Source organism: Condylostylus longicornis, unplaced genomic scaffold, assembly GCF_029603195.1.
Source record: "Condylostylus longicornis isolate FDR11 unplaced genomic scaffold, ASM2960319v2 ptg000220l, whole genome shotgun sequence".
In the NCBI taxonomy this organism is placed as follows: Eukaryota; Metazoa; Arthropoda; class Insecta; order Diptera; family Dolichopodidae; genus Condylostylus; species Condylostylus longicornis.
In genome coordinates, this window is record NW_026578187.1 from 532,797 (window position 1) to 549,623 (window position 16,827).

The following is a 16,827-nucleotide window of genomic DNA, read 5'->3' on the forward strand; positions in this document are numbered from 1 at the left end:
CTGACAGATGGCAGATGACATGTTATAGATGACACATGACAGATGACACATGACAGAGAGACAGATGACAGATGACATATGACAGATGACACATGAGAGATTACAGGTGAGAGATGACAGATTACAGATGACAGATGACAGATGACAGACGACAGATAACAGATGGAAGATGACAGATGACAGATAACACATGACAGATGACAAATGACAAAAGACAGATGACAGATGACAGATGACAGATGACAGATGACAGATGACAGATGACAGATGACAGATGACAGATGACAGATGACAGATGACAGATGATAGATGACAGATGACAGATGGCAAATGACAGATGATAAATGACAGATGACTGATGACAAATGACAGATGACAGATGACAAATGGCCATTGGCAGATGACAGATGACAGATGACAGATTACAGATGACACATGACAGATTACAGATGAGAGATGACAGATTACAGGTGACAGATGACAGATGACAGATGACAGATGACAGATGACAGATGACAGATGACAGATGACAGATGATAGCTGACAGATGACAAATGACAAATGGCAAATGACAGATGACAAATGACAGATGATAGATGGCCAATGGCAGATGACAGCTGACAGATGGCAGATGACAGATGACAGATAACAGATGACAGATGACAAATGACAGAAGACAGATGACAGATGACAGAAGACAGATGACAGATGACACATGACAGATTACAGATGACAGATGATAGATGACATATGAAATATGACCGATTACAGATGACAGATGACAGGCGGCAGATGACAGATAGCAGATGACAGATGACAGATGACATATGAAAGATGACATATGACATATGACAGATGACAGATGACAGATGACAGATGACAGATGACAGATGACAGATGACAGATGACAGATGACAGATGACAGATGACAGATGACAGATGACAGATGACAGATGACTGATGACTGATGACAGTTGACTGATGACAGATGACAGATCACAGATGACAGATGACAGATCACAGATGACAGATAACAGATGACAAATGACAAAAGACAGATGACAGATGACAGATGGCAGATGACAGATGACAGATGGCAGACGACAGATGACAGATCACAGATGACAGATGACAGATGACAAACGACAGATGACAAATGGCAAATGAAATATGACAAATGAGAGAGCACAGATGACATATGGCCAATGGCAGATGACAGATGACAGCTGACAGATGGCAGATGACAGATAACAGATGACAGATGACAGATGACAAAAAACAGAAGACAGATGACAAATGACAGAAGACAGATGACAGATGACACATGACAGATTACAGATGACAGATGATAGATGACATATGAAATATGACCGATTACAGATGACAGATGACAGGCGGCAGATGACAGATAGCAGATGACAGATGACAGATGACAGATTACAGATGACAAATGACAGATGACAGATGACAGATCACAGATGATAGATGACAGATCACAGATGACAGATAACAGATGACAAATGACAAAAGACAGATGACAGATGACAAATGACAGATGACAGATGACAGATGACAGATAACAGATGACAGATGACAGATGACAAAAAACAGAAGACAGATGACAAATGACAGAAGACAGATGACAGATGACAGATGACAGATGACAGATGACAGATGACAGATCACAGATGACAGATGACAGATGACAAACGACAGATGACAAATGGCAAATGAAATATGACAAATGAGAGAGCACAGATGACATATGGCCAATGGCAGATGACAGATGACAGATGACAGATGGCAAATGACAGATGACAAATGAGAGAGCACAGATGACAGATGGCCAATGGCAGATGACAGATGACAGATGACAGATGACAGATGACAGATGACAGATGACAGATGACAGATGACAGATGACAGATGACAGATGACAGATGACAGATGACAGATGACAGATGACAGATGACAGATGACAGATGACAGATGACAGATGACAGATGACAGATGACAGATGACAGATGACAGATGACAGATGACTGATGACAGTTGACTGATGACAGATGACAGATCACAGATGACAGATGACAGATCACAGATGACAGATAACAGATGACAAATGACAAAAGACAGATGACAGATGACAGATGGCAGATGACAGATGACAGATGACAGACGATAGCTCACAGATGACAGATGACAAATGACATGACAGATGACATATGGCAGGTAACAGATGACGGATGACAGATAACAGATGACAGATGACACATGACAGATCAGAGATGACAGGTGACAAATGACAGAAGACAGATCACAGATGACAGATGACAGATGACATATAACAGAAGACAGATGACATGTGACAGATGACAGATGGTATATGACAGATGACAAATGACAGATGACAGATGGCAAATGACATACGAAAAATGAAACAAAACAGATGACAGATGACAGATGACATATGACAGAAGACAGATGGCAGATGACAGATGACAGATGACAGATGACAGATGACAGATGACAGATGGCAGATGACAGATGACAGATGGCAGACGACAGATGACAGATCACAGATGACAGATTACAGATGACAAACGACAGATGACAAATGGCAAATGAAATATGACAAATGAGAGAGCACAGATGACATATGGCCAATGGCAGATGACAGATGACAGCTGACAGATGACAGATGACAGATAACAGATGACAGATGACAGATGACAAAAAACAGAAGACAGATGACAAATGACAGAAGACAGATGACAGATGACACATGACAGATTACAGATGACAGATGATGGATGACATATGAAATATGACCGATTACAGATGACAGATGACAGGCGGCAGATGACAGATAGCAGATGACAGATGACAGATGACAGATTACAGATGACAAATGACAGATGACAGATGACAGATCACAGATGACAGATGACAGATCACAGATGACAGATAACAGATGACAAATGACAAAAGACAGATGACAGATGACAAATGACAGATGACAGATGACAGATGACAGATAACAGATGACAGATGACAGATGACAAAAAACAGAAGACAGATGACAAATGACAGAAGACAGATGACAGATGACAGATGACAGATGACAGATGACAGATGACAGATCACAGATGACAGATGACAGATGACAAACGACAGATGACAAATGGCAAATGAAATATGACAAATGAGAGAGCACAGATGACATATGGCCAATGGCAGATGACAGATGACAGATGACAGATGGCAAATGACAGATGACAAATGAGAGAGCACAGATGACAGATGGCCAATGGCAGATGACAGATGACAGATGACAGATGACAGATGACAGATGACAGATGACAGATGATAGATGAGATAACACATATGACAAATGACCTATTGCAGATGACAGATGACAGGTGACAGATGATAGGTGACAGATGACAGATGACAGATGACAGATGACAGATGAAGGATGACAAATGAAAATCGAGAGATGAAGTTGAAAGGTGACATATGACAGATGACAGATGGCAGATAACAAATGAAAATTGAGAGATGACAGGTAACTGATGACAGATAGCAAATCACTGATGACAGATAACATGTGACAGATGACAGATGACAGATGGCATATGACAAATGACATATGACAGGTGACAGATGACAGATGATAGATGACAAATGACAGATGACAATGACACATTACAGATGACAGATTTGAGATGACAGATGACAGATGACAAATGACAGATGACAGAAGACATCTGGCAGATGACAGATGACAAATGACAGATGACACATGACAGATAACAGAAGACAGATGACAGATGACAGATGACAGATGACAGATGACAGATGTCAAATGACGGATGTCAGATGGCAAATAACAGATGACAGATGTCAAATGACGGATGTCAGATGGCAAATAACAGATGACAGATGACATATGACAGATGACATATGACAGATGACAGATGACAAATGACAGATTACAGATGACAGATGATAGATGACATATGAAAGATGACATATGACATATGACAGATGACAGATGACAGATGACAGATGACAGATGACAGATGACAGATGACAGATGACAGATGACAGATGACAGATGACAGATGACAGATGACAGATGACAGATGACTGATGACAGTTGACTGATGACAGATGACATATGACAGATGACAGATGACAGATGACAGATGACAGATGACAGATGACAGATAACAGATGACAGGTGACAAATGACAGAAGACGTATGACAGATGACAGATGATAGATGACAGATGGCAGATGACAGATGATAGGTGACAGATGACAGATGGCAAATGACAGATGACAGATTACAGATGACAGATGATAGATGACATATGAAATATGACAGATGACATATGACAGATGACAGATGACACATGACAGATGACAGATGACAAATGACAGAAGACAGATGACAGATGACAAATGACAGCTGACAGATGACAGATGACAGATGACAGATGACAGATGACAGATGACAGATGACAGATGACACATGACAGATTACAGATGACAGATGATAGATGACATATGAAATATGACCGATTACAGATGACAGATGACAGGCGGCAGATGACAGATAGCAGATGACAGATGACAGATGACAGATTACAGATGACAAATGACAGATGACAGATGACAGATCACAGATGACAGATGACAGATCACAGATGACAGATAACAGATGACAAATGACAAAAGACAGATGACAGATGACAGCTGACACATGACATATGACAGAAGACAGACGACAGATGACAGATGACAGATGACAGATGACAGATGACAGATGACAGATGACAGATGACAGATGACAGATGACAGATGACAGATGACAGATGACAGATGACAGATGACAGATGACAGATGACAGATGACAGATGACAGATGACTGATGACAGTTGACTGATGACAGATGACATATGACAGATGACAGATGACAGATGACAGATGACAGATGACAGATAACAGATGACAGGTGACAAATGACAGAAGACGTATGACAGATGACAGATGATAGATGACAGATGGCAGATGACAGATGATAGGTGACAGATGACAGATGGCAAATGACAGATGACAGATTACAGATGACAGATGATAGATGACATATGAAATATGACAGATGACATATGACAGATGACAGATGACACATGACAGATTACAGATGACAGATGATAGATGACATATGAAAGATGACATATGACATATGACAGATGACAGATGACAGATGACAGATGGCCAATGACAGATGACAGATGGCCAATGACAGATGACAGGTGACAGATGACAGATGACAGATGACAGATGACAGATGACAGATGACAGATGACAGATAACATATGACAGATGACAGACGACATGTGACAGATGACAGATGAGAGATGACACATGACAGATTACATATGACAGATGATAGATGACATACGAAAGATGACATATGACAGAATACAAATGACGGATGACAGAATGAAAATGACAGATAACATATGACAGATGACAGATGACAGGTGACAGATGTCACATGACAAATGACAGATAACAGATGACTGATGACAGATGACAGATGACAAATGAGTGATGACAGATGACAGATGACAGATGACCATTGACAGATGACATATGACAGATGACAGATGACTTGTGACAGATGACAGATGACACATGACACATGACAGATGACAGATGACAGATCACAGATGACAGATGACAGATGACAAAAGGCAGAAGACAGATGACGGATGACAGATGACAGATGACAGATGACAGATGACAGATGCCAGATGACAGATGACATATGACATATGACAGATGACAGATGATAGATGACAGATGACAGATAACAGATCACAGTTGACAGATGACAGATGACAAATGACAGATGACAGATGATAGATGAGATAACACATATGACAAATGACCTATTGCAGATGACAGATGACAGGTGACAGATGATAGATGACAGATGACAGATGACAGATGACAGATGACAGATGACAGATGACACATGACACATGACAGATGACAGATGACAGATCACAGATGACAGATGACAGATGACAGATGACATGTTATAGATGACAAAAGACAGATGACAGATGACAGATGACAGATGATAGATGACAGATGACAGATGATAGATGAGATAACACATATGACAAATGACCTATTGCAGATGACAGATGACAGGTGACAGATGATAGGTGACAGATGACAGATGACAGATGACAGATGACAGATGACAGATGACACATGACACATGACAGATGACAGATCACAGATGACAGATGACAGATTAAAGATGACAGACGACAGATTACAAATGACAGAAGACAGAAGACAGAAGACAGATGAGAGATGACAGATGACAAATGACAGATGACAGATGACAGATGATAGATGAGATAACACATATGACAAATGACCTATTGCAGATGACAGATGACAGGTGACAGATGATTGATGACAGATGACAGATGACAGATGACAGATGACAGATGACAGATGACACATGACACATGACAGATGACAGATCACAGATGACAGATTACAGATGACAGACGACAGATTACAAATGACAGAAGACAGATGACAGATGAAAGATGAAAATGACAGATGACAGATGACAGATGATAGGTGAGATAACACATATGACAAATGACCTATTGCAGATGACAGATGACAGGTGACAGATGATAGATGACAGATGACAGATGACAGATGACAGATGACAGATGACAGATGACAGATGACACATGACACATGACAGATGACAGATGACAGATCACAGATGACAGATGACAGACGACAGATTACAAATGACAGAAGACAGAAGACAGAAGACAGAAGACAGATAAGGGATGACAGATGACAAATGACAGATGACAGATGATAGATGAGATAACACATATGACAAATGACCTATTGCAGATGACAGATGACAGGTGACAGATGATAGGTGACAGATGACAGATGACAGATGACAGATGACAGATGACAGATGACACATGACACATGACAGATGACAGATGACAGATCACAGATGACAGATGACAGATTACAGATGACGGATGACAGATGACAGATAACAGATGACAGATGACAAATGACAGAAGACAGATGACAGATGACAGATGACAGATGATAAATGACAGATGACAGATGACAGATGATAGATGAGATAACACATATGACAAATGACCTATTGCAGATGACAGGTGACAGATGATAGATGACAGATGACAGATGACAGATGACAGATGGCAGATGACACATGACACATGACAGATGACAGATCACAGATGACAGATGACAGACGACAGATTACAAATGACAGAAGACAGAAGACAGAAGACAGATGACAAATGACAGATGACAGATGATAGATGACAGATGACAGATGACAGATGACAGATGACAGATGACAGATGACAGATGACAGATGACAGATGACAGATGACAGATGACAGATGACAGATTACAAATGACAGAAGACAGAAGACAGAAGACAGATGACAGATGACAGATGACAGATGACAAATGACAGATGACAGATGACAGATGACAGATGACAGATGACAGATGACAGATGACAGATTACAAATGACAGAAGACAGAAGACAGAAGACAGATGACAGATGACAGATGACAGATGACAAATGACAGATGACAGATGACAGATGATAGATGAGATAACACATACGACAAATGACATATTGCAGATGACAGATGACAGGTGACAGATGATAGATGACAGATGACAGATGACAGATGACAGATGACACATGACACATGACAGATGACAGATGACAGATCACAGATGACAGATGACAGATTACAGATGACAGATGACAGATGACAGATAACAGATGACAGATGACAAATGACAGAAGACAGATGACAGATGACAGATGGCAGATGACAGATGACAGATGACAAATGACAGATGACAGATGACAGATGACAGATGACAGATGACAGATGACAGATGACACATGACACATGACAGATGACAGATCACAGATGACAGATTACAGATGACAGACGACAGATTACAAATGACAGAAGACAGATGACAGATGAAAGATGACAAATGACAGATGACAGATGACAGATGACAGATGATAGGTGAGATAACACATATGACAAATGACCTATTGCAGATGACAGATGACAGGTGACAGATGATAGATGACAGATGACAGATGACAGATGACAGATGACAGATGACACATGACACATGACAGATGACAGATGACAGATCACAGATGACAGATGACAGACGACAGATTACAAATGACAGAAGACAGAAGACAGAAGACAGAAGACAGATGAGAGATGACAGATGACAAATGACAGATGACAGTTGACAGATGATAGATGAGATAACACATATGACAAATGACCTATTGCAGATGACAGATGACAGGTGACAGATGATAGGTGACAGATGACAGATGACAGATGACAGATGACAGATGACACATGACACATGACAGATGACAGATGACAGATCACAGATGACAGATGACAGATTACAGATGACGGATGACAGATGACAGATAACAGATGACAGATGACAAATGACAGAAGACAGATGACAGATGACAGATGACAGATGATAAATGACAGATGACAGATGACAGATGATAGATGAGATAACACATATGACAAATGACCTATTGCAGATGACAGGTGACAGATGATAGATGACAGATGACAGATGACAGATGGCAGATGACACATGACACATGACAGATGACAGATCACAGATGACAGATGACAGACGACAGATTACAAATGACAGAAGACAGAAGACAGAAGACAGATGACAAATGACAGATGACAGATGATAGATGACAGATGACAGATGACAGATGACAGATGACAGATGACAGATGACAGATGACAGATGACAGATGACAGATTACAAATGACAGAAGACAGAAGACAGAAGACAGATGACAGATGACAGATGACAAATGACAGATGACAGATGACAGATGATAGATGAGATAACACATACGACAAATGACATATTGCAGATGACAGATGACAGGTGACAGATGATAGATGACAGATGACAGATGACAGATGACAGATGACAGATGACACATGACACATGACAGATGACAGATGACAGATCACAGATGACAGATGACAGATTACATATGACAGATGACAGATGACAGATAACAGATGACAGATGACAAATGACAGAAGACAGATGACAGATGACAGATGGCAGATGACAGATGACAGATGACAAATGACAGATGACAGATGATAGATGACAGATGGCAGATGACAGATGACAGATGACAGATGACAGATGACAGATGACAGATGACAGATGACAGATGACAGATGACAGATGACAGATACCAGATGACAAAAGACAGAAGACAGATGACAGATGACAGATGACAGATGACAGATGACAAATGACAGATGCCAGATGACAGATGACATATGACAGATGACAGATGACAAATGACAGATGCCAGATGACAGATGACATATGACAGATGACAGATGAAAGATGACAGATGACAAATGACACATGACTGATTACAGATGACAGATGATAGAGGACATATGAAAGATGACAGATGAATATGACATATGACAGATGACAGATTGCAGATGACAGATGACAGATGACAGATGACAGATGACAGATGGCAGATGACAGATGACAGATGACAGATGACAGATGACAGATAACAGATGACAGATGACAAAAAACAGAAGACAGATGACAGATGACAAATGACAGAAGACAGATGACAGATGACAGATGACAGATGACAGACGACAGATGACAGATGACAGGTGACAGATGACAGGTGACAGATGACAGATGACAGATGACAGATAACAGATCACAGATGACAGATGACAAAATTCAGAAGACAGATGACGGATGACAGATGACAGATGACAGATGACACATGACAGATGCCAGATGACAGATGACATATGACATATGACAGATGACAGATGATAGATGACAGATGACATATAACAGATCACAGATGACAGATGACAAAAGGCAGAAGACAGATGACGGATGTCAGATGACAGATGACAGATGACAGATGACAGATGCCAGATGACAGATGACATACGACATATGACAGATGACAGATAATAGATGACAGATGACAGATGGCAAATGACAGATAACAAATGACAGATGAAAGATGACAGATGACACATGACATATTACAGATGACAGGTGATAGATGACATATGAAAGCTGACAGATGACATATGACAGATGACACATGACAGATTACAGATGACAGATGATAGATGACATATGAAATATGACCGATTACAGATGACAGATGACAGGCGTCAGATGACAGATGACAGATGACAGATGACAGATGACAAATTACAGATGACAGATGACAGATCACAGATGACAGATGACAGATGAGAGATGACAAATGAAAAAGACAGATGACAGATGACAAATGACAGATGACAGATGACAGATGACAGATGACAGATGACAGATGACAGATGACAGATGACAGATGACAGATGACAGATGACAGATGACAGATGACAGATGACAGATGACAGATGGCAGATGACAGATGACAGATGACAGATGACAGATGACGAATGCCAGATGACAGATGACAAATGCCAGGCGACAGATGACAGATGACAGATGACAGATGCCAGATGACAGATGAAAAATGACTGAAGACAGATCACATATGACCGATTGCAGATGACAGTTGACAGGCGACAGATGACAGATGACAGATGACAGATGACACATGACAGATGACAGGTGATAGATGACATACGAAAGATGACAGATGAGATAAGACATATCACAGATGACCTATTGCAGATGACAGATGACAGATGACAGGTGACAGATGATAGATGACAGATGACAGATGACAGATGACACATGACAGATGACACACGACAGATTACAAATGACAGATGACAGATTTCATATGGCAGATGCAGATGACAGATAACAAATGACAGATGACAGAAGACACGTCATAAACTACAGATGACCGGTGACAGATGACATATGAGCCATGACAAATTACAGTTGACAGATGACAGATGACAGACGACTGCTGACAGATGACAGATGACATGTTATAGATGACACAAGACAGATGACACATGACAGAGAGACAGATGACAGATGACAGATGACAGATGACATGTGACAGATGACAGATGACAGATGGCAGATGATAGATGACAGATGAGAGATGACAGATGACGGATGACACATGACAGATGACAGACGACAGATTACAAATGACAGAAGACAGAAGACAGATGACAGATGACAGGTGACAGATGACAGATGAAAGATGACAAATGACAGTTGACTGATTTCATGTGGCAGATTCAGATGACAGATAACAAATGACAGATGACAGAAGACACGTGATAAATTACAGATGACCTGTGACAGATGACAGATGACAGACGACAGCTGACAGATGACAGATGACAGATGACAGATGCCAGATGACAGATGACATATGACAGATGACAGATGACAGATGACAGATGACAGATGATAGATGACAGATGACAGGTGATAGATGACGTATGAAAGATGACAGATGAGATAAGACATATGACAGATGACCTGTTGCAGATGACAAATGACAGATGACAGGTGACAGATGATAGATGACAGATGACAGATGACAGATGACACATGACAGATGACAGACGACAGATTACAAATGACAGATGACAGATTTCATATGGCAGATGCACATGACAGATAACAAACGACAGATGACAGAAGACACGTGATAAATTACAGATGACCGGTGACAGATGACAGATGACATACGACACATAACAAATTACAACTGACAGATGACAGATGACAGACGACAGCTGACAGATGACAGATGACATGTTATAGATGACACAAGACAGATGACACATGACAGAGAGACAGATGACAGATGACAGATGACAGATGACATGTGACAGATGACAGATGACAGATGACAGATGATAGATGACAGATGAGAGATGAGAGATGACGGATGACACATGACAGATGACAGACGACAGATTACAAATGACAGAAGACAGAAGACAGATGACAGATGACAGATGACAGATGACAGATGACAGGTGACAGATGACAGATGACAGATGAAAGATGACAAATGACAGTTGACAGATTTCATATGGCAGATGCAGATGACAGATAACATATGACAGATGACAGAAGACACGTGATAAATTACAGATGACCGGTGACAGATGCCAGATGACAGATGACAGACGACAGCTGACAGATGACAGATGCCAGATGACAGATGACATATGACAGATGACAGATGACATATGACAGATGACACATGACAGATTACAGATGACAGATGATAGATGACATATGAAATATGACCGATTACAGATGACAGATGACAGGCGTCAGATGACAGATGACAGATGACAGATGACAAATTACAGATGACAGATGATAGATCACATATGACAGATGACAGATGACGGATGACAGATAACAGATGACAAATGACAAAAGACAGATGACAGATGACAAATGACAGATGACAGATGACAGATGATAGATGACAGATGACAGATGACAGATGACAGATGACAGATGACAGATGACAGATGAAAGATGACAGATGACAGATGACAGATGACAGATGACAGATGCCAGATGACAGATGACAAATGACAGGCGACAGATGACAGATGACAGATGACAGATCCCAGGTGACAGATGACAAATGACAGATGACAGATGACAGATGACAGATGACAGATGACAGATGACAGATGACAGATGATAGATGACAGATGACAGATGACAGGTGGCAAATGACAGGTGGCAAATGACAGATGACAGATGACAAATGACAGATGACAAATGACAGCTGAAAGATGACCGATGACAGATGACACATGACAGATTACAGATGACAGATGATAGATGACATATGAAAGATGACAGATGACATATCACAGATGACAGATGACACATGACAGATTACAGATGACACATGATAGATGACATATGAAAGATGACATATGACATATGACAGATGACAGATGAAAGATGACAGATGACAGATGATAGCTGACAAATGACAAATGACAAATGGCAAATGACAGATGACAAATGACAGATGACAGATGGCCAATGGCAGATGACAGCTGACAGATGACAGATGACAGATGACAGATAACAGATGACAGATGACAAATGACAGAAGACAGATGACAGATGGCAGATGACAGATGACAAATGACAGATGACAGATGACAGATGACAGATGACAGATGACAGATGACAGATGATAGATGACAGATGACAGATAAGATAAGACATATGACAGATGACCTATTGCAGATGACAGATGACAGGTGACAGATGATAGATCACAGATGACAGATGACACATGACAGATGACAGATGACAGATCACAGATGACAGATTACAGATTACAGATTACAGATGACAGATGACAGATGACAGATAACAGATGACAGATGACAAATAACAGAAGACAGATGACAGATGACAGATGACAGATGACAGATGACAGATGACAGATGACAGATGATAGATGACAGATGACAGATGACAGATGACAGATGACAGATGACAGATGACAGATGACAGATGACAGATGACAGATGACAGATGACAGATGACAGATGACAGATGACAGATGACAGATGACAGATGACAGATGACAGATGACAGATGACAGATGACAGATGACAGATGAGAGATGACAGATGACAGATGACAGATGACAGATGACAGATGACAGATGACAGATGAGAGATGACAGATAACAGATAACAGATGACAAAAGACAGAAGACAGATGACAGATGACAAATGACAGATGCCAGATGCCAGATGACATATGACAGATGACAGATGACAGATGATAGATGACAGATGACAGATGGCAAATGACAGATGACAAATGACAGATGAAAGCTGACAGATGATAGATGACGCATGACAGATTATAGATGACAGATGATAGAGGACATATGAAAGATGACAGATGAATATGACATATGACAGATGACCGATTGCAGATGACAGATGACAGATGACAGATGACAGATGACAGATGACAGATGACAGATGACAGATGACAGATGACAGATGACAGATAACAGATGACAGATGACAAATGACAGAAGACAGATGACAGATGACAGAAGACAGATGACAGATGACAGATCACAGATGACAGATGACAGATGACAGATAACAGATGACAGATGACAAATGACAGAAGACAGATGACAGATGACAGATGACAGATGACAGATGACAGATGACAGATGACAGATGACAGATGACAGATGACAGATGACAGATGACAGATGACAGATGACAGGTGACAGATGACAGGTGACAGATAACAAATGACAGATGATAGATGACAGATGACAGATGGCAAATGACAGATGATAAATGACAGATGACTGATGACAAATGACAGATGACAGATGACAAATGGCCAATGGCAGATGACAGATGACAGATTACAGATGACACATGACAGATTACAGATGAGAGATGACAGATTACAGGTGACAGATGACAGATGACAGATCACAGATGACAGATTACAGATTACAGATTACAGATGACAGATGACAGATGACAGATAACAGATGACAGATGACAAATAACAGAAGACAGATGACAGATGACAGATGACAGATGACAGATGACAGATGACAGATGACAGATGATAGATGACAGATGACAGATGACAGATGACAGATGACAGATGACAGATGACAGATGACAGATGACAGATGATAGATGACAGATGACAGATGACAGATGACAGATGACAGATGACAGATGACAGATGACAGATGACAGATGACAGATGACAGATGACAGATGACAGATGACAGATGACAGATGACAGATGACAGATGACAGATGACAGATGACAGATGACAGATGACAGATGACAGATGACAGATGACAGATGACAGATGAGAGATGACAGATGACAGATGACAGATGACAGATGACAGATGACAGATGACAGATGACAGATGAGAGATGACAGATAACAGATAACAGATGACAAAAGACAGAAGACAGATGACAGATGACAAATGACAGATGCCAGATGCCAGATGACATATGACAGATGACAGATGACAGATGATAGATGACAGATGACAGATGATAGATGACAGATGACAGATAAGATAAGACATATGACAGATGACCTATTGCAGATGACAGATGACAGGTGACAGATGATAGATCACAGATGACAGATGACACATGACAGATGACAGATGACAGATCACAGATGACAGATTACAGATTACAGATTACAGATGACAGATGACAGATGACAGATAACAGATGACAGATGACAAATAACAGAAGACAGATGACAGATGACAGATGACAGATGACAGATGACAGATGACAGATGACAGATGATAGATGACAGATGACAGATGACAGATGACAGATGACAGATGACAGATGACAGATGACAGATGACAGATGACAGATGACAGATGACAGATGACAGATGACAGATGACAGATGACAGATGACAGATGACAGATGACAGATGACAGATGACAGATGACAGATGACAGATGAGAGATGACAGATGACAGATGACAGATGACAGATGACAGATGACAGATGACAGATGAGAGATGACAGATAACAGATAACAGATGACAAAAGACAGAAGACAGATGACAGATGACAAATGACAGATGCCAGATGCCAGATGACATATGACAGATGACAGATGACAGATGATAGATGACAGATGACAGATGGCAAATGACAGATGACAAATGACAGATGAAAGCTGACAGATGATAGATGACGCATGACAGATTATAGATGACAGATGATAGAGGACATATGAAAGATGACAGATGAATATGACATATGACAGATGACCGATTGCAGATGACAGATGACAGATGACAGATGACAGATGACAGATGACAGATGACAGATGACAGATGACAGATGACAGATGACAGATAACAGATGACAGATGACAAATGACAGAAGACAGATGACAGATGACAGAAGACAGATGACAGATGACAGATCACAGATGACAGATGACAGATGACAGATAACAGATGACAGATGACAAATGACAGAAGACAGATGACAGATGACAGATGACAGATGACAGATGACAGATGACAGATGACAGATGACAGATGACAGATGACAGATGACAGATGACAGATGACAGATGACAGGTGACAGATGACAGGTGACAGATAACAAATGACAGATGATAGATGACAGATGACAGATGGCAAATGACAGATGATAAATGACAGATGACTGATGACAAATGACAGATGACAGATGACAAATGGCCAATGGCAGATGACAGATGACAGATTACAGATGACACATGACAGATTACAGATGAGAGATGACAGATTACAGGTGACAGATGACAGATGACAGATGACAGATGACAGATGACAGATGACAGACGACAGATGACAGATGACAGATGACAGATGACAGATGACAGATGACAGATGACAGATGACAGATAACAGATGACAGATGACAGATGACAAATGACAGAAGACAGATGACAGATGACAGATGACAGATGACAGATTACAGATGATAGATGGCAGATGACAGTGGGCAAATGACAGATGACAAATGACAGATGACAGATGACAAATGACAGATGACAGATGACAAATGGCCAAT